The 21,984-nt window shown below is 37.8% G+C and overlaps 1 protein-coding gene and 2 long non-coding RNA genes across 6 annotated transcripts in view; 2 read left to right on the top strand and 1 right to left on the bottom strand.

The window, feature by feature from the left end:
• Nucleotides 1-12,896: 12,896 nt before the first annotated feature.
• LOC307005882 lies at nucleotides 12,897-15,219 on the top strand. The gene is made up of 3 exons (XR_013799349.1): nucleotides 12,897-13,156; nucleotides 13,296-13,418; nucleotides 15,021-15,219. It is a non-coding gene; the product is annotated as an uncharacterized lncRNA (long non-coding RNA).
• Nucleotides 15,220-15,601: 382 nt separating this feature from the next.
• tmem74 (transmembrane protein 74) overlaps nucleotides 15,602-21,984 on the top strand; it is a 108,027-nt gene continuing 101,644 nt past the window's right edge. For 3 of the 4 annotated variants that reach the window (XR_013799314.1, XM_079625989.1, XM_079625987.1), the window contains exon 1: nucleotides 21,257-21,309. The gene's annotated coding sequence lies outside the window, so the exon portion shown is untranslated. Of the gene's footprint in view, nucleotides 15,680-15,786; nucleotides 15,850-21,256; nucleotides 21,310-21,984 lie in introns of those variants that run through there. The other variant, XM_079625990.1, reaches the window with a different exon arrangement.
• On the bottom strand, nucleotides 20,142-21,086 carry LOC307005203. Its single transcript, XR_013799233.1, has 3 exons — nucleotides 21,048-21,086; nucleotides 20,590-20,693; nucleotides 20,142-20,389 (listed from the first exon to the last, which is right to left on the bottom strand). It is a non-coding gene; the product is annotated as an uncharacterized lncRNA (long non-coding RNA).

Raw genomic sequence — 21,984 nt, 5'->3', positions numbered from 1 at the left:
GCCTTGTCCTTCCACTTCTCTAAAAGATCCCCCATTGTTCTAAATGACAGATGGCTACTTTATCACATTAAGCTACAATGACACTCAAAAGCAAGTATTTTTACAACCTGCAAGCATCAGTGACCAAATTTAAAAGATTGCTCAATGCCGCTGTTGACCTGATTATCGGCCAGTGGACGTGTCTTCGCCAGGCAGCCGGCCCTTTTAAACTCAGCAAGGTGCCAGCGAGAGTAGTTAATGAGCTTTAAGCTGCAGTGCTATGCTATGCTCGCTCTCTCTCTCTCCCCCTCTAACTTTCATGTTGTAGGTTATTCTGAATTTCCCAGTGCTCAGCGCACCACATGATCAGCCAGCTCAGTGTTTTTACACCTGTTAAATCTACTGAGATGTTGAAAGGCTTTTTTAAGGGCGGCTGTTTTTCAGGGAAAGGTTTTTTTTGTGTGTGTGTGAGCGTAAGATGAAATAAGGCAAGGTTTTTCTTGCCCGACTACTTGTGTAGCTCAGAGTTATTTCATAACTTGCAGTTCTTTTTTCTTATTTTGTAGATATAAATAATGTTGGGTCAATTAATCTAAACTGTTTTTGCTCTTTCTGTGTGGTTAAAAATCGATTAAAATGATTTCTGCCTTCTCAACTCACTGGCAGTATTGCAAGCTATAAGAAAGCCGTTTTCTTATATATGGGATTATTAACCATATGAAAATGATCAACTATATAAAATATATTTTTTACAATATCTAAGATTACAATCTTGATGGACTAATAGCATGGTGCTCGCAACCTCAAGGTCATGATAAAATGTTTAGTTTCAGTCCATTGTATGTCACTTTGCATAAAATCATCTGCAAAATGCATATATGTTAATTGGCATATTTATCTAAATGATCACATTTTGAATTGATTGACAGCCCTAATGACTATCATTACATATGTTTTATCCATACGTTGGGGTAAAGGAATGGTCACAGGAAATGAGGCAATGGTCACTGTACAGCTAGTCAAACGGTCTCAAACTCAGTGTGCACGCTTGTAAATGTGTGTGTGCTGTGTTGACCTGAGGGTAGCTGCATGAACCTTGGAGGGGAAGAGGAAAGAGAGAGGGAGCGGTGCAGAAAAAGGGGGGATTTGGCTGAAGTACGTTCTAATCCTGTGCTCAGCCAAGCAATCTCATGATGCAGAGGGCTTAGCCATGGCAGTGAAAGCAATCTAATGGCCAATGAGTAATCAACACTATTGCCTGTCCTGACTAATATAGTGAAACAGGCTGGGAAGGAGGTAAAGAGACGAAACAGTTGCTGGCTGCAGACTGCACACATTTATAGACAGCGTTCTTATACACAACAGCGCACTTATGTGTTTGTTTAGCTTATTATGAATATTTAAACATTGTTTGTACTGTACTGTTTTTAATGTTGATAATGATAAGAAATGTTTCTTGAGCACCAAATCAGGTGTATTAGGTTTCTGAAGGATCATGTAACACTGAAGACTGGAGTAATGATGCTGAAAATTCAGCTTTGCCATCAGGACTTAAAAAAAGAAAAAAAGGTTATTAAATTGTAATAGTATTTCATAAAATTAACCGTTTTTACTTTATTTTTTGATCAAATAAATGCTGCCGTGTTGAGCATAGACAGTAACACTTTATTGGGTTTGGATGTTTTACCGGAACTTCCCATAGACATAATGATTTTTATACTGTACAAACTGTATATTCGATCCCTTACACTAACCCTAAACCTACACATAACAGAAAACTTTCTGCATTTTTACATTTTCAAAGAAGCATAATTTAGTATGATTTATAAGCTGTTTTCCTCATGGCGACCAAAACATTTCTGCTGTTAAACCCTACATAATGGGTACAAAATGTCCCCACAAAGATGGCAATATCCGAAATCCTTGTCCTTGTGGGGACATTTTGTACCCATTATGTAGGGTTTAACAGCCCCCCCCCCCCTCACACACACACACACACACATTTATGTATATTTATTCATATTTATTGAATTCTTCTCTTTTTATCGTCTTAACTAGTAATATTTGTGTTGCAAAACTTGCAACTTGTAATATCTAGCAGCATATTGTTCAGTGACGCAGATTATTCATGATAGTAAATTTGCGCCTGTGCAGTTAGACAGGCGTTCAACCAGCTCTGTGGCAGGACATAGCTCTGGCAAATCAAACGAAGGAAAAAACAAAGAAAAGTACTCATTTGATAGAATTTATGGAAACGCATAAAATGGCATTTATTTTGCTGGCAGGGCATTGTGGCGAGGGAGCTGTGAAACCGTGCTTCACCCCCGCTTTAATTTAAGAACCCGTCCCACCTCTGCTCGAATGATGGCTTGATCCACCTGCCAGAGATGGGACTCGGCCAAAAGAAAGGATCGCAGAGAAATGGATTGTCAGTTCACAGAATTAAAAAGCAACAGTGAATACAGTCAGGTGTATCTGAATAGTTTCCAAAAAAGCCACTATTATTTCCTCCAAAAAAAAAAACTGGGATTAAGTTCATGTATTAAAGGTGTCATTAAAATATGTCATTAAAATCTGCAACCCAATTTCAAGGATTTTCATGGTGGTTGCTTACTCAAGTCAAACAAGCCCACCCGCAAATCACTATGGTGTTCTAGTCTATATGCCTTGTTCCTCATTATAAGTCTATTTTATAACATTTTATCATGATACTTGGCTTAGCAAGCACCGCTAATTAAGTTAAAATGACTTAGAAGCCATTATTCAAATATACTCTTACATTGAATTCATTTTACAGTCATTACCGCTTCTGTGAAAATCTGTGATTGCGACTGACTGGCTGTGGTTTTGTTACTGAACCTTGAATGACGAATATGGTTTCCTTTTTACAGCACCGCTCAGCAGGAATCATTTATTTAAATACTTTTATTAGCCAATGTCTCATCGTGCAAATGTTTATCCATCTTTTTGAGTCTACTAAATGTTTCGCTGTGGTCAGAAGTATTTTTATGCCTCCCCAACACACTGTGGTTTTGAGTGCGCATAATAACAGGAACTGTGTGTGTGTGTGTGTGTGTGTGTGTGTAACAGGTTCTTTTTTGATACAGAGGAAAAATGTTTCCAGAATTCGTGAAGAATGACAATTTTGGTCAGTCTTAATAGCATGGCCATTTCGGGTGCGGGCGGCTTCGGTGTTGCGGTGGGCTCCGGTGTGTTATTCTATGCTGTTCATTGACTTTTCCCCAAATTAGTTTTGACGATTTTTGGCCAGAACGCCACTCTCCCAGTTGATCTCTCTCCTCGAACGCCGTGACAGGAGCCATCTCTCAAAGAAAAGAATGGCAGTGAGAGCGGAAGCCGGCTAACCTCTGTCAAAAGCACCATCCATCACTCGGCTGTTTAACCTAGGCCACACTGAAAGAGGGCCCAATTACTCCACCTAATGAATGAAATAAATATGTCCTCACATTAGGGCCCATTATGATCTCTCTCACTCTCTCCTGTTTCCCTCCGTTCGCCCACAGAGGGGAGACTGGAATGGTGATCGGAGACCAACTCCATAGCTCAAAGAAAGCAGACCAGAAGTGGCCTCGTACGGTAAGATGCGAGATGTGGTCCGTCCATCATATTTCCATTCTGTGAAATCCATAGGGTCTGATATTAGAGTAATTTAGTAATGACGAAACTGTTATTGCATCTACGGCCTAACGGTTCTCTCACATCCTCCGATACGTTGAGTTGTGGTGTTCATGTTAGAGGTGTGAGTTTGAATCCAATTAGCGTTATGTCCCGACATACTTTTTACCTCTCTCTTCTATCGCTCTCAATGAAAAGAGTGGTAACACTCCACATCAATTCATTTCTCCCTATGAAGCCTTAGACGTGTCAAAATAATATAATATTTTGACTCGTTTTAGTGGTGTCGTAAGCCTGTTCAGATGACCTCTTCGAGCCACCTGCAGTCCCATCCTCGTCCCCTCCTGCATTCCAGGTGTTCCGACTTTACAGACATTTTGTGTCCTTTAAAGCATAATAAAGAGTTAGAGTGGGTTGAGTTAAAGTGCTGGGGGTGGGGTTGAGGGGTAACCCTCTGTTTATTAGACAGCAAATAGAGGGCCAGCAGCTTTATGATGTGGAAGGTCATTGTTGGTTAATAAATGGCCACATGAGTGCAGGCAGGTGCTGTGTTAACACCTCCTCTCAACACTCCACCATTCATCAGCCCGGTGTTAATGAAGGTTGGAGCATTAATAGGTGGGTGGCAGAGAAAGCCAGTTAATCAGTGTAAGTCCTGGTCCTGTTTGAAGTACCAGGCTACGGTGGAGGGGGGCCATGGGATGTTGGCCTCTAGGGGGGAATTCAGGGGTCGAGGTAAGTCTGGCCATTGTGAAAGCTGTGGGAAGCTGAGAGCCATCATGGTTTGGTTTGTTTGTTGGTGAGTTAAAATGATACATCTCGTTTACTCACATTATACGTGTGCTGACAATTAAACCATTTTAAACGCAAACCCTAAGCCAAGATGAAACCATATTCAAGAATGAGGAGATCAAATGTAAGAGTTTAAGAATCTTTGTTTATGACAATGATTCAAGCTTATAATTTGACATTTGTGACCCTGGACCACAAAACCATGTCTTATGTATAAAAATAAATACATTGAGTTTTATACATCACATGAAAGCTGAATAAATAAGCTTCCAATTGATGTATGTTTTGTTGGGATAGGCAATATTTGGCAGAGAATTATTTGGAAATCTGGAATCTGAGGGTGCAAACAAATCTGAATATTGAGAAATCGCCTTTAAAGTTGTCCATTTCTGTTGGCGATTGTGCTGCATTCACTCACAAAAATGGCTTGAAAGAAAAATCGATAATTTTGACCCATACATTGTTTTGTTGGCTATTGCCACAAATATACCCGTGCGATTTATGACTGGTTTTGTGGTCCAGGGTCACATTTAATTCAAAATAAAATTAGTTCAACAACCATATTTGACTCAACTAGGTTTTATCAGTAAGTGCACCAGTACTCACAGGAAAGACAACAGGAAAGGATTTGCAATCAAGATCAGGAACTGACATAAGTTGGACTGACGTGACCACCATTGCTGAATGCAATTTCTTCAAAGAGGAAACATTGGTAGCATTCTGTCTTTTTTCAGTTTTGTATTGACAGGATAGAGGAATGATGACAGAAAATTAATTTGTTAAAAAGAAGAAAACGGGATCAGGAACTAACGGTAGAAATTTGTGATGCTTAAACACCATTGCTGATTTTCCACAGAAGAAACATTGAAATTCTTCTCAGAAGGAAGAAACCTAGTTATTCCTCTCTGTCGGTCTTTTTTTTGGCTGTTTGCTTATCAGTCACATTTTGCTCGGTCTCATAAGGCCTAGTCCCAGACTAAAATGCACATTTAAGCTGTCTTAACTAAAAGCAACTTGTGCTGACATTTCTTAAAATTTGTCAGTGTCATTGTTTTGTCTCAAGACACATTTTTAAAAGCTATTTAACTAAGACCTACCCCATGCTTAATCTAAGCCCTGTCTGTGAAACCAGGCCTTTAATTTCTTTGATGGGAATACTGACTACTTTACGTTTATCTCCTTGACAATACATCTCAACAAGTCACCTAGCAAGACCTATCTGTGGACTAAATAATGCAATAGATAATCTCAGCTGTGCAGTCATCTGGTCAGCTTTGGTTCAGAGTCCCTCTGGTCCGTCCTGTGTGTGTGATCTGCACGGTAATGCTGCAGATTTATAAGCATAATTTGAGTTTTCAAAAAGAAGACTTGTATCTCAAACTCATCTGACGCTATACACCCGAGGACATGTGCGTATACATGTGTGCGCGCGCCTGTGCGTGTGTGTTCAGGGGGTGGCGGGTGGAGTGTTTGGGGGGTTGCTGGAGCTTAGTAAGACAATGCGCTTTGTGAGGAACAATTCAAAAAAAGGCCAGGTCAGGAGAGAAGGTGGGGGGTGGTAGCTGAACTGTTTTCCACGCTCAGTGGAGTTACAAGTGGCCTAGCAGGCTCTTTCTTCTGCCTGAGGAGTTTGATGCATATCACCGAGCTCCTCTTTCGTCCTCAAAGCAAACGCTTCAGCGCTGAACCCGTACCGCTTAAACGAATCAGAACAGCGTGGTGATTGCACACCGGCTTCAAGTACACAAAGCAGCCCTCAGTACCTTAGAAACGCTACTAAACAAGAATCAAAAGTGACGATAACAACTTTATCCTTTGTAATTCTTAAAGAAGTAACTCAGGCCCACATCGCAAGGTTTTGTGGGAGGCTTTTCAAGGGTTTTTGTGTTTTCGATTGACTAGCTGATACAAACCTAAAATGGCCTGTACTTTTGTTTCGAGTATGCAATATTGTTGAGCTAGCATAATATGATGTTGTACAATAAAAAAAGTTTTTTTAAGAAGGGGCCTGACATTTTGAGACATAAATACGTTTTACATAATGTGTTTTTAAGGCTGTCAAAGTTCAGGTTCACTTAAGATATTAATGAAATATGAAAATGTGTTATATACACATAAAATGTCTGCTTTTAAAAAAAAAATTAAATATTGAATTGTAATTATTTTATTGTATTGACTGGACTAGTTTTTAACAGTATAAGAAAATGTTGCATATGGTTTTGTGGAAAATGTGTTTTTGCTGTATTGTAAAAATATTTTATATCATATTTAAATACCTTTCAAGAGTTTGGGATCAGATTGTTTTAAAATAAGAAATGAATACTTATTCAGCAAGGTTGTATTATATAGATCAAAAATTACTGTATTTACATAATGTTACAAAAGATTTATATTCCAAATAAATGCTGTTCTTCTAACCCTTCTATTTAACAAAGAATCCTGAAAAAAAATGTTGAGACCAATCAAAACATTGATACTAAAGGTTTCTTGAGCACTTAGTATATTAGAAATATTTTTGAAGGATCATTTGACACTGAAGTCTGGAGTAATGATGCTGAAAATACAGCTTTGCCATCACAGGAATAAATTACATTTTAAAACATTTAAAAAAACAGTTTTAATAATATTTCACAATATTACTGTTATTTATCAAATACATGCAGCCATGCTTAGTGTAAGAGAGGTGTTGTTTTTATAGTATTTTTTAATAATATTGATATTATATTTTCTCACACACTGTATGCATATATAGTGTATATATATATATATATAGACAGGATGACCCATACAAAAAGATCATCATATTTGGGGGTCCTTGGCATCAAAAGGTTGGACATTGTGGAATCCAGTTGAGAGGTGAGTTAGGCAGGCGGAGAAAGGCTGTACAATGGTTAACTGAAAGGAACCATTCTTTTATTCAGCAATTAACCCCATCTAGGTAAATAATACGGTGTTGTGGAATGGATATACATCGCTCCTACGCACAGCGCTCAGAACCCGAGAGCGCTTCAAAAAGACCCGCGATACAAAATGATGACAAGATGCACCATACACCGCCTTTCATGAAGAATATTACGTAGAGAATAGTGTGTCATTGTACAGTAGAGAGAGTAAGGAGAGGGAGAGAGAGAGAGAAAGGGATTGTGAGGTCTTGAGCTCCTGTGATAGTACAGATAACATGTCTGGATGCACTTATCGGCCCAGAAACCTGATCTTATTATTTTAAATTCTGAGACTCAGGCACTTATAAACGGACATGGAGAGAGAGAAAGAGAAAAAGGGGAGAGAAAAAAGACCTCTAAGTGTGACAGTGATTTTGTGGGGGTTGGAGACGGAGGTGGGGGGGACGGGGGTGTTTGGTTGTTCTGGGAGCTTCACTGCATTGTGGTCTCTCTCTCTCTCTCTCTCTCTCTCTCTCTCTCTCTCTCTCTCTCTCTCATATGCTCGAAACGATATGCAGATATGTTCATCCTGCTTTCTCATGACCCAAGCCCCCCTTAGGACACACATACGGTAGACACACATCCCAGCTATCAGTCGCTGACTTAGAGGAGCTGTAATTACTGTCGATCAAGCGTTCCTTAGCTTCTTAGTGGAATGGTGGAGAATCTGATATGGCAAATGTGAGAGTCGTCGAGCGAGGGGTTGGTGGCGGAGAGGGGCCCGGGGCCCAATAAAGAGCGGACCTGATCTCCCCACTGCGACAGGCTCATCAGCCTCCAGCTAAACAGCTCTGGGGGTCTTTCTTTCCCACCGGCCGTCCAACTGACCCTTCCACCTACCCCCGGCAAGGGGCAAGATCCCGAGGGTAGAAAGCAGACACACCCCCTTTTAACTTTATAATATTAATGCAAATGTAATGTTTTTATAATCAATAATGTATAGAACGTTTCCTGTTTGTTTATTCCCTTCAAGGTGTAATGAAGTCTACATCACTGATCCAGTGTCCTCTGAAGCCCTCAACACTGACAGACGGGGAACCTCTCGGGCCTGGCCTGGAGAAGGCATCTCACCTGGGGCAAGGGTCTTCTCAGTCCTTCCCAACCCTAGGAAACTGGGCCTTATCTCTTTTTTTTCTCCACTCATCCATCACTTTTACTCATTTACTAACAAATGAAGCTTCACTTTAATGCCCCCCATTTGCAGGTCATTATGAAGGTGTTATGATAATTAAGGTGTTATGGAAATCTGCAACGGTAAAACATGAATATATATTATAATTTAAGGGTGTACCAGACTTTCTTGCTCAGGCATTTAAAGATTATAAATTAAATAAGATAACTTGATTATTTACACAATGGAAACACAATTAACAGGATGCAAATATTGAGTTAAAGTTATTTTATTAAAGAGAATTAGCTTATACCAAGTAATGTGTCAATTTGAAGGTAATTGAATATTTTTAATCTTTGAATTTGAAATGTTAATATTTGGGTTCAGCAAGTAAAAAAAAAAAAAAAATTGGTAAAAAAAAAAATTTGGTAACCCCAACAGACATTCTAATGACTATAAGTAACTTTGCAATTTATTCTCCTAACCCAAACCCTAACACCTAACCCTAACCTAACAGTCTACTGACAGTCTACAGCCTACTAATACTCTAATGAGAGTTAGTAACATGTAGCCTAGTTGAAAAGTTCCTCATAGTTAGTAGAATGTCTAAAGTAATAAAGTGTATATAAAGTGTAACCAAATTGTTTGTTACAAAATATTTATATTTCAAATAAATGCTGTTCTTTTAATCTGTCTATTTATCAAAGAATCCTGAAAAAGAAGTACCATGATTTCAAAAAATAAATTCAAAAAATAAATTAAGCAGCACAACCCTTTATAAGTGACAACCATCAATAATAATTGTTTCTTGAGCACCAAATCAGCATATTAGAATGATTTAAAATTATTTAAAATAATCACCCCTATGTTCACTTAATTGAGATATTAGACAGTTTTTGGTTCCCATTGACTTCCATAGTATATTTTTTTCCTACTATGGAAGTCAATGGGAACCAAAAACTGTTTGGTTACTGACATTCTTCTAAATATCTTCTTTTGTGTTCAGCAGAGGAAAGAAATTCATACAGGTTTGAAACAACTTAAGGGTGAGTATATGATGACAGAATTTTCATTTTAAAAGGGAACTAATCCTTTAAAGCAAACTTACCATTATTTTCATCTTTCAAATTTTAAGACCTAAAGTACAATATCTAAATGTATATGAAATGTACAGTTGAAATTCAAAAAAAAAAAAAAAATGTGTGAGGCTTTTTTCCTTTTGGGGTATAATTGTTTCCCAAGCTAAATTTGCATTTTCACAACAAACATACATCGTTTAAACTGACAAAAGCAGCAGATGAAAAGAAAAGATTGTGTTATGGACCAATGTAAATGCATGAGTGATTGCATTTAATAATACCGTAATTAGTTTTTTCTATGAAGAAAAATCTTTACACCAGGCCCGGACTGTTGAAGTAAACAAGTCACACGAAAACGTCAGGAGAACCGCCATGTAAATTTTCAGCTGCAAGTCTCCGCATATCTGCCTGTCAGCACACTGCAGTCCATAATTGCACATTCTGTTTATTTCCATTTTGTTGTAACACATTCCTTAAAAACAAACATCCACGGAGGGGAAAAAATGTACAAGTACCAATGATTTGTGCAATATTTCTTCTAAATTGCAAAAGCAGCAGGCCAGCACGAGCTTTTGCAAAATTACATTTCTTCAGCGTAAGCCATAAAAATGCCAAAACGTATAAACATCCTCTGGTGGATTTAAAAGAAATGTTTAAAAGTTCAATAATATTACACTACTATGATCTACACTGTCTGAGGCCAATGTTTGTTATTTAATCTGCGATTAGATCCAGGCGAAATTGCTCGCCTTCATAAATTCTGCACCAGTTCGCCCTTCTGTGAAGATATTATACAAAATACCTCGACTGCAATCTGCTTTAATAATTGGTTACGTTTCCATCTCTGGTTTGCATCAGACCTGGCTCTCCTTGGGTTCTCAATAAAGTGCAGTTTTTCGGCCAGTGATGGCAAGCACACAAAGCACCTGAGTGTTTTTCGATTGGTGGAGATTTCATGTCCTGTAGTATAGTTTATTGTATAAACATGGAAGGCCTTCGAGAGCCAGCCATGGTCAATGGACCCGAACGATATGCCCAATAGAGTGCCCAACAGACTGTGTCATCTAAACCCCCACAATCGAAAACAAACACTCCCGTTGCTTTTCTGCCACAACTGAGAGGGGGGGGGGGGGGGGGGGGGGGGGGTACGCAGCCGAGCTCGGAGCGCTGAGGTCAAGTGAAATGTGCTCTTATCCCCGGCTCTATTTATTTCTTCTACAATCTGGCTCTTAAAAGACATGAACTGTCTGACCGGGGGAAATAGGGGTTAGACGTTTTCCATTTCTTTTAGTTGCGTTCTGGGATCTGAGATGCGATTACAATTCTGCTTCTGTGAAGACCTTAATTTTGGATTTCTTGTCGGGGCTTGTTTAACGCGTTCCGAAGATGTGTTTGATGTCGACTGTGCTATTAGCGGGACTGAGGATCATTGAGGATTGGTTGAGAAAATGCGGTTCTGATAAAGTTGTGAAGGTTTTTCCGGCTCTTAATTGTGTTTTGATACGGTTCATTTCCAGGCTATTGTTCACCGATCATCCTCTCATATCTCTAGACGTAGAGCTACGTCTAATTAAGGACGTGCATGTGTCTAAGTCGGATACTTTAAAGCATTTAGTTTGTGGTCTTGTTTTTGAAGGTCATAATTTTCAGGCCGCTGAACCGTCAGCAGATCATCCTTGCTTTGAGTAATGAAACGACAGCCAATCAGTCACACCGCACTTTCAACAGGAGTCCCTACTAGTTGCCTTCGTGTTAACACGGCCCCTATTAATCATTAAAGAAACCAATTCACACCACCGCCGTAAGAAGCTCACTCATCCACATCCCATTAGAAACCACAGGCAGAGAAAACCAGCTCTCCTGTCCCACGCTTTAATGAAAGTCCAGTTTCCCTTGCCTAAAGGTAACTTGGTGAGTTGATGGTATCTGCCCGAACAATTACACTGTCACAATCAAAGGAAACAGACTTAAATAGTCTGTCAAGTCCCATCGGGGGCTAATAACTACTCATTTCTCTCCCAGCGTGTCAGCGGGGCCCTGAATCCTCCCTTTGTTCTCTAGATCACCTGCCACTAAATAGGTAGCTTGTCCTCACACTTCAAGTGCTTAGATGTCAGAGGCGAAACCCCCATGCCCTTAGGGTGAAGAGGGCTCAGGGGTGATATCCACAGTGCCGAACTTAGTGAATCTTCTCGCTCAAGCCTCTCGCTTCTCAGGTCGTTGGGTTTTCAGTTTCTTTGGGACCATTAACTAAAGATTACAAGAATATGCTAACAGACATTAAGTTGCAGTGTTGGGCTGTGACTTACTGGAAAAAGCTTATTTACCTGTTAAGGTGTGGTCTTATTTACATATATAGGAATACACTGGATCGGGAATTTCGTGTGAGAACGAAAGATTTCCCCACACAGATTTCGCAATAGGTTCAACTGGTTACTTGAATTTGCCTTGATGACCAACAGAAAGCTGCTTTGTTTGAAAGTGAATTCTGCATGAGCTGTGGTTGATACGACACTTCACTATTAACATTAAACAATGGACCTTGTTTGCCATTTAGCTAATGTGACCGTAGCATTTTTAATAGCGGTATAGTGTGACAAAATGCTAAATTGCTGTCACATTCAGCCAGGAAAACTGAGACTTCCAACATACTTAACTGTATCATTGGGAAGTAATTTTAGTTAATTGCAATTCTTAATGTATATCATTTGAATCATTAATGTTCAAAATGAATAATTAAAAAAAAAAAAAATTATGTTCTTCACTATACGCTTATTGATGTTTTAGTTGCATTAAGCATAGGCTAAATGTCTTTGTTCAAGTTAATGCTAACATGCTCATTTTGATTTGGGGAGAAGATTACTTTGTGATAATTCTGAAAATAAATGATACTATATATTTCAAAACATACTTTCTCCCTTTAACAGCTTCAATGTAGTGAGTTTTAAGCTTGCAGTGTAGCTTACTAAGAGTAGCTTGACAGTAGTTTAACTTAGCTTGTAGCTTAAAAGTAGCTTTCCAACACCATTCAGTTGTTTCTGTAATGATAACAGCTCTTATTTTCTCTCTGTCAAGACTGTTATTTACGTCTTTCCTTTTACTTTGTGTTTCTAAAGAGTCTGGGTAACTGAGTCTGTAAACAGGTGGCACTGCTTGATGCTAATCTGTCTAATTTATAGCCCTATTGTGCATCCTCTCTGGAAGATATAGAGTTCAGTTTAATGCTCACAGTTCACCTTCCCAAAAGGTAAATACCTGTTTCATGTTTTAGATCAATTAACAGGCTAATAGCAACAAGGGGAAGACACAGAAGAAAGGAGGCATCCCAGAGTATCTCTCCCCCCCCCCCCGAGTTTAATGATTTGCCTGTCGCCTGGACATTTGGCATGCATGGAATGTTTGTCTCCACATCCAAACCCATTGTGTCGGAGGAAGAGAAAACTAGAGGAAAAGATCTGCGTGCCTATCTCAGGATGGGTGTTTGCCCATTTTGAAGCTGATCAATGAATGAAAGAAGATTATTGTTTCAAAGCATCCAGAAGGTCCTGCGTGAAGCCAAAGCAGCAGCTGGTTTCACTTTACCTGCTTTATCGATGCACAGAACCCCACCGTAATAGGTACAATTTCTAAAAGTTATTTTTCTTTCAGAAAATGCTTGTTTCTCTTGTGCTCTCTCTCCCATTCTGTCCCTGGGACACCCCATTCATTCATTTTTTATTAAACTTCAGCACTCCCTGTGCTCATTTCCGTTCCCAGGTCCGTTCCTGTGGTTTTAGTGGTGGAGTACAGGGGGATCGGATAGGGCTCTTCTCACAGACTGACATGGCGACTGGAACAGCTAAACCTGGAGCTGGAATCTGCACTGAAGGGGTTTTGGAGGTTGGGTAGAGGCCAAGGGGTTGAAATTTGGGCATAATTCACCTGTTATTCAAAGAAACAATTCACACATTTAATAAAAATGCAAAACAGGCTTAGATAGTTGCTCGGTTCCAAAAACCTAGTGAGCTCCCCAAGGAGGGAGTATTTTAAGGCATCATAAATTTGTTCCTGGTGCAACCCGTCCCAAAAAGTAGCTAACTTAATTATGCGGTCTCCGAAGAAAGCAGCATCATATGCACCATCCACTGAGAGTGTGATACCAGAGTGCAAAGTAAATCCAAAATGGTGGATGAGGTGAGAGAAATTAACCTGGCAACATGGTCTGATTGAAATTGGAGTAAACTTGATGGGTTTCGAAACAGAGATGACTTAAAGAAAGTCTGGTGTTCAGGTATTTTAAAATATCAAGCAATGTACACTATTGCTCAAAGGCAATAGGCTCAAAGGTCAGCAAGATTTTTTTTTTTTTTATTCAGCAAGGACGCATTCATTTTTATCAAAAGTGCGAGTAAAGACGTATAATGTTTCAAAGCAAATTAAAAATTTCTATTAAATAAAGAATACTGAAAAGAAAAATGTATGTTTCCACAAAAATATTAAGAAGCACAACTGTTTTCAACAAAAGTTTCTTGAGCAGCCTATTATAATGATTTCTGAAGGATCATGTGACACTGAAGACTGGAGAAATGGCTGTTGAAAATTCAGTTTTGCCATCACAGGAATAAATTACATAATATATTAAAATAGAATTTAAAATAGAAACAGAATTATTTTAAATTTCACAATATTACTATGTTTACTGTATTTTCTAATCAAATAAATGCACCTTGGTAAGCATAATATTTTTATTGTCTTTTTTTATTTTTTATACAACAGCTTTAAGACTTCAATATCATTGAAATTGTATCAGACTAACAACACAACACTTTTTGTGCTCAGTGTGAACTCACAGTGGCTAGGTGATAAATAAAATATTAAAAATAATGATAAAATATATATAAAATAATAAAATATATATTTACAATAATTTTGCTGGTGATTTATGCATCACTGTGGAGATTGCAATGATATATTAATACCATTTAACTTCCTAAAGACAATGTCACTAGTTCTGTGGTCGCTGTTTTAATAGTTTAATAGTTTCTTTGAATTCAAGTAACAAAATGCAGTTTGATTCATTCCTGTGAATCAGTTCAATTATGATTCAAATAAAACAGTTTGCATCATCACTCAACTGTTCTCAGAAATCCATGGCTTTTTATGTATTAAACTATTTGAATGATCTAAAAATCAATATTTACCTTCCAACAACTTTGTGAAAAGTATGAGCATATATGCTATTACAATCAATGCAGGTTGCATTGCATTTCTTTATTTGTTAATTTCTTAATTTCAAATGATTTGACATACAGCGATAACATCATTTAATGCCTTGGCTAAGCTAATCCTCCCGTTGGCTAATTGGTTTAAATCTCTATTTACTTTTCTGTCACTTTGAGCCTTGATGTGTTATAGTAGGAGTAGGAGTAGTCCGCCCTCAGGACATACAGCGTGAAAGATTATTCATCATGTAACAACAGTAAACTTCCTTCTCGCCTGCAGATGCCAAGCTGTTCTCCTAATGAGATGCATACCAGCGCTGAAGCCTGTGAGACAGATTGGGCCTCCTGCTAGTCCGTTCCATCTCGGTCAGAGACCTTCCACTGCCCTGCAGGCAATACAGCCACAGCTTCACTCTCTTCCCATCATGCTCCACTGCTGCTTACCTTGTGCTCCGCCCACCTCTGCATGCTTGACATCCTGGCAGGTCTGTTAACCCCGTACGGATCTAGGGGAGAAGTTGAGAACAGAGACTAGCTCTGGAGGAGTTTGTTTTAATAGTATTGTAGATTTGGGGAATCAAGAACTGAATCCATTCATAATGTTGATTTGATTAACCCTTAAATGCATGAATGTTTCGCCAATCTGTATTACATGGGTCTTTAGCGATCCGAATCTATATCTAACATGTATCTCCACCTGTCGCGATAATATAAAACTCTCCTCATATTAGAGTAACAATTACAGAATAATAAAATAAAGCATGTTTTGTATACATTTTGAAGCGTGGAAGGGTTCAGTTGGAGTAGGTGTTTTATACCATCATCGCTGTCCTATTCTCCATATCTCCATTCTCCATAGTAAATATTCTCAACTCAAGACTATCATTTTCAACATCTTCAATATTTTGATCGCTGACAGCTTCTCAGATCCACCATCAGGTATATATTTATATTAAATATCACTAATATCAGTACTTGCAGTAAATCGCTGAGCCATTTCAAGCTATGCTGATGATACTTCCTATTCTTTTGTTTTCTGCCTGCAGTAACCATGAGTGAAACGTCACTTCATCATTGTGTATCAGACATTGCCTCCTTGTGGAATAAAGGTGAATTGCACTTATTCAGTCATCAAAGATTCAATTATTGCTGTGCAGAAAAAATATACTCACACATACACACCTCAGGTCGTTAGCGACCTTATACAATTGTTTACAAAAAATTAATGGGAAAACAGGCATTCTTTTATAATTGTTTTATTTGTTTCTTGTTAATGAATTTATTGAGGAATACTAAGAACGCTGATGGATAACTTTAAAAAATAAATGAGGAGGAGGGTAGTGAATAATGTCCCAGGTCACTAAAGACATGAGGTATGCGTTTAAGGTCTCTCTAACATCACCATTTCTCTTCCAATGCTGACAAAACGCTAAACATTCAGCTATAGTGCAGTCTGATATGAGACCAGATGACTCCTACGAGCAGATTATTTTCATTCAATTGGTCAAAAAGACTCTCATAACTTATTAGTTTTATTAGTTAATAGACATTTAAGTCGATTAGTTTGAATCATTCGAGTCACTTAAACACTGAATCAATTTTGATCTTGAGATTAGGCTATTTAGCATTCATTTGAATTAGCTTTAGTTTTCACATTTTCAAATTTCTTTTCAATTTTAGTTTTAGTAATTTTTTATGTGCTTTTGTCACTTTTATTAGTTTTTTTATATTTATTTTTATTTCACTTTTAATTTGAGTAATTTTAGTACTTCAAGTTAAACTTATTTAAGTTATACATTTTCTAACTTAAGTTTTTCATCTGAGCTTTATTTCAATTAAAGCTATTTTTAATAGTTTTAGTTAACAATAACTATTTGTGAGGCTTAAATCAATGTATGAACAGATTGTTATAACTTAATTTTTTTTCATTTTTGTTCCATATATAGACAAATGATTGCTTCCACAAACGTACAAAAGGTATTGTTATTAGAATTATTGAGGAACCAGAGTCGTTTAGTGTAACCAGAATCTGAACTAGATTTCCATCCCCTGGGAACAGATCTGAATAGTCCTGTCATTCTGAAAAAAGATCTCCCTGTGCTTCGAATGTACAGTTGGAAACATTGGTTCAGTGTTGCACTGGTTCAGACTGTTCAAATTATTTAATTGATTATGAAATGCCAGTTTTAGCTGTGACCCAGTTTTGTGGTTATGGGTGCATTTACAAATGCCCAGTTTTGTGGGGTATTGATTTCCACAACCTTGGTCAATAGGGAAAAACAGCTGCTGGAAATTCCAGACTGCTTGTAACTTTCTTCAGAACATGACATTTAAAAGAAAACATTCTAGAAAAGACCACATGAGAACAACCGCTAAATTCTGCCTTTGCGCGTGACCTCTCGCTGGCTCGAAAAGTGCACTCTCTGACTTTCCACTGGCCTGGTAATGATATGTCAATATCATAAGTCATGTACAGTTGTATCGCAAAGGTTGTAGCTGTGGAAATAGTTCATACCTATTTATTCCCATTTTGAATTCATCTCCTTGATGTGGCTTGTTCATGATCCACTTTACCACTATTGCAAAGTTCCCTCTCTTTTGTCAAGACTTAAGTCTGTCTGTTGAAGTTAAAGGTCGGATTTCATCCTTCGTTTCATTGGATTTGAAATTACAAATGCACCGAATGGCAACACTCCAAAAACGATCCTTATCCAATCGCACAAACCCTACAGTGACTGTCTGTTCCGATGTATTTCGACTTTATTTTCTTTGAAGACTTAACCCAAACACAAGCTTTCATTTATTTTCCTTCCCGAGGAGTGTACACTTTGGGATATTGTCTGGCTTGCTGATTGTTTTGAGAGGAGTTTCATTGTGTGAAATCTTTCCCTTGCCTAAAACAACAGAATGTGGGAAAAGGGAGGGGGGGTTTGCCCACTCTTGCCTTTCTTGATTTCCATCCAATTTTGCTGCAGTTAATGTGGTTACAGGCAGGGCCTGGCCAGTTTTCTCTCCCACTGAGCTCTATCGAACTGTGCATTCTTTTTTTCCCACTTCAATTTCATATGTCACAGTATCAGGGGGTGGACTCAGAATGAATGATATTTGCAGGTATGGACTATATTTTCTCACCATGGAGCAGCAGTTTATATACGCATCCCACAAGGGTTACGTTCCCTTAAAAATAATTGTTTTCTAAAATCATTTGTTTTAGTAATGCACATGATAACGTTGCACAATTTAGAGTAAATTACATTGCACAAGTTCTCTGTACATTGTTTTGATATCGCAAGATTTCTAATGATTGCACAGAAGCCTCTACTTTGTAATTGTGCTATATTTGAATGTTAAAGGGGTCATAACATGCTTTTTTTATCATTATTTTAATATGATCCTTGAGGTTCAATTAATTTTTTATTTTTTTTACAACAGACTCAAGTGCGTGTAGTGTGTCAGAAACTGTACGTGCATCTGTATACAGTATTCAGTGTAGACAGCATCAGTGATTATAATATTTTCTATTTGCTTTTGACGCAACGTTCACATCTGGTGCAGGCAAATGTCAGCCGTTAAGCAACTGAATGCCAATCGGCGAGTGACGTCACAGATCCTGCAATATCCAAAAGAGCCATTTTTGGAGCTTGATGAAATAAATACTTTGTTTATAATGAGGAGGATTTTAAGCTATGACATTTGCAGGATGTTTTAATGGTACAAAGACCTCTTATCAAAAGATCAAGGCAAATTTGATTTATCATGTCATGACCCCTTTAAGAATCACAGAAAAGGCCAAGGCCAAATTGTTGGCGTGAAAACAATGAAGATAACTTTGAATGAAAATTCTAGTATTAACGTCACTGGAAAAACGTTTGTTCATAACTTTAACAGAAGCTAGAATGTTAGTTATGTGAAGATTTAATGTTCGCTGGGATGTCCAGGGGCCTCATTTATAAAACTGTGCGTAGGATCTTTACTAAAAGTGTACGTGCGCCCAAAAGCCAAAAATTGCGTGCGCAAAAAAATATTCAGACTTATAAAACCGTGCGTACGCCAGAACCTGCGCAGAATTTACTTTATAAATCCCACTCAGCGGAAGATTGTGCGCACATGCGTCTCCTCCCCGAAATAACCATATATGGAGCTTACAACGCCTAGTTTTACTATGCATATCCTCATCTGCATATCATTTGCATATGATTATTCATTCACGTGATAACATGTTTAACGGTACAAGACATTAGGAAAATATGAAATACGGATGTGCCGTCACATTACATTAATAAAAATAATTTAGTAGCCTATCCTTGCCTTGTTTTTGATTAAATAAATCAAATAGTGTAAAATACATTTCAGAGAAAGTTTTTCTCAATCTTTTCCTCTGACCAAATATAGTCTTTTTAATTGATTTATATTTTTTAATGGAAACAGATCGACCTTGTTGTGCATTATGTTTGCACAATCTGCTATTATCATGATAAGCAATTACCTCTGTAGTTAAAACATTAAAACACAGCATGCCAAAGGAAAAGTGTTCAAAAGCATTGCATCCACAACAAATATTTATAGGCTATTTATTGAATATATATATATATATATATTTTTTTTTTTTTACTTTTCAGTAAATGTCATGTAGTTTAAGTGTTTAACTCTATTAATTAGAAATTAGAATGGCATATTTAATCTAAATGTTTATATCAGAAATAAAACATAGTTTAAATCATTCTTTTATTTAAACTGTTATTGTGAACATGCACTGTAGCCTATTTATGATTAGGACTCATAATGAAGATTTTCAGTTTTACTTCATCTGCCGTTAGATATAGCCTATGCGTCAGTTTCACTAAACGGCCCAACGCGCTCACTGGCGCGGACATTTAAGGTGTGGATATTTGCTTTAAAGTGATAGGCTTGGTGAGTGAAATTATATTTGTATTATATTTATGTAAATGTATCATTTTATTTCGATTTTCTGTCTAAAAGTGACCAAAAAGACATTTAACTCCAGCTCACCATCGGTGTCGCCAAACTGCTCCGTCTCCAAAACGTTCGTACGCATGGGTCAGAGTTTGCGTGCAGGTGCGCACATTTTCCCGTCAAGTTTGTTTTTATAAATCACAACTTATGTGTCGGAAATGGCGTACGCCTCTTTCAGGGCCTGTTTTGTGCGTACGCAACGGTTATAAATGAGGCCCCTGGTCTGATGATTTGTTAATTTGGTCCTTTTTAAATTTGGACACTAGTTCGATAATTATTTTTAAACTCCCTGACTGACTATTAAGATATTCTCCAAAAATCTAAATTATTTGCCATTGGACTTGGTCATTTTACATGAAAACATGTTCGAGAACATATGCTTCCATGTCATTTAATCACATTGGACATGTTGTGAAAAGGCCTTTACATTGTTTTTGAAGTCAGTGGATGTAAGGTTGATCCCTTTGGGGTTTCCTCCCTTCTTCACCCCTCAATTTTGCTCTTGTTCAGTGTACTTTCCAAACATGTTTGCTTTCGTTCACCCCTGCCACAGCACAAGCAATGGATTGTCTGTCAAGGCTGGGAAAAGGTCTGAATCTTCTCACTCCAGACATCGACCCAGGTCAGATCCTAACAGTTCCACTCCATCCGGAGCAAAAAAAGTTATTCCAAATGCTGTGGAGGAGTCGGGAATGTGTGTGTCATGTGTTAAATGGCTGAGGTTGCACTCTTGAATTTAAAAATGAATTATCTCTGGGAACGAGAATACATTTCTGCTGGTGGCTCTCTGTCTCACACTAAACCAGTGAAATGATGTTCAACAGACAATTACAGAAAAAAGAGAAAACACAACTTATGAAATTGTGCCTGCTTACGGTCTGTCTCAAGCAAGCCCAGCGCTGTTCACAGCCCAGCTCCTGATTAATTGTGCAGATTTGGATTTGTGAGAGTCCGACTGTTTTTCCAGATGATGTTGTTACTGGGAGTGAGAAAGAGTGAAATGTAACAAGAAAATGAGAAAGACAATGGCTATGTTTCGAGTAGCAAACTTCATACAATAGGCCTACTGTAGGATGCATACTGTGGGCAGTAAATCACTTTTTAAATCAACATGTTTACATAGGCTAACAGTTTAGCAGTGGTGGATAGTAACCATATTTTTACTTCCTTACTGTAGGCCTTCTTAAGTAGGCTACCACATTTTCTGTACTTTATCAATATGATTCTAGCTGTAGGAAAATAATACAATATCGTAGGCTACTTTTTACTGCACTACATTTCCTAAAAAAAATATAATTCCTCGTTATTTTTATCTAAAGAAATCGTCACCCACTCAGAGACACGATGGCGGTGTCCGATTCGTGAACGAGCAGATTCTGTGAACAGAACTGTTCAATCGGTTCCCAAATCGCACTGAACAATTCATTGGTAAATTGGACTGAACGATTGGAGCTTTTCTCGAGTCAACAACTCACTGATTGATTCAAATGATCCGGTCCGAGCAATTCTCCAATTAACGATTCACTGAGTTCACAAGTCTACTGAAAATGAGCTTAGAAGGCGCATGAGTGCGTGGGCGACGGATGGAGCGAAAAGTAAGTTAGGTCTAGCCTACTAATGCCGAATTTTTGGATTTATTATTGTAAATGAAAATCATATTTAAGTTGTTTGTGAACTAAATCTGCTGTAACAGGGTAAGCTGTATGAAATGCTTGAATGTGGACATGTCCACAATTGTGTATTAATATAGGCTACTGTCTGAACGGGGTAGGATATAGGTTTGTTTGAGGTAGGCCTAAAACTAAACATAACATTAAAATAACGCAAATTATTGTCCATGCATCGTAACAGTTTCAAATAGCCTAATATAAAACTAATATGGATATATAGCGTTAATGTTCTTCTTAAAATGTTAACACATTTTGCCTTATGTGATGTCTGGTTTTATATTGTATATATGTTTAGGCTTATGTCAACACATTTAAACACATTTAGTTTCTCCTAGCTTTTGCAGTTTTCAACTTTTTTTATGTTATACAAGATTCAACTAATTTCTTTAAGTCAGTTTAAGTTTAAATGACTTAAACATCCAAGTTGATTGTAGGCTACTTAAAAATGTAAGGCTGCAACTTTGTTTTTAAAGTGCACAACTTTTAATGTGACAAACTTCATCACTGTTTTGGTGTCACATTGTTTGCTCACACAGTTTGCAAATAATCAAACATGTTCTCCTAAATGAGATATTTTTGAGTCTCTTCTCTTCTGCTCAC

The sequence above is a fragment of the Phoxinus phoxinus genome (genome assembly GCF_949152265.1).
Source record: "Phoxinus phoxinus genome assembly, chromosome: 10".
Classification (NCBI taxonomy): domain Eukaryota; kingdom Metazoa; phylum Chordata; class Actinopteri; order Cypriniformes; family Leuciscidae; genus Phoxinus; species Phoxinus phoxinus.
This window is presented reverse-complemented; position numbering and strand designations above follow the sequence as displayed.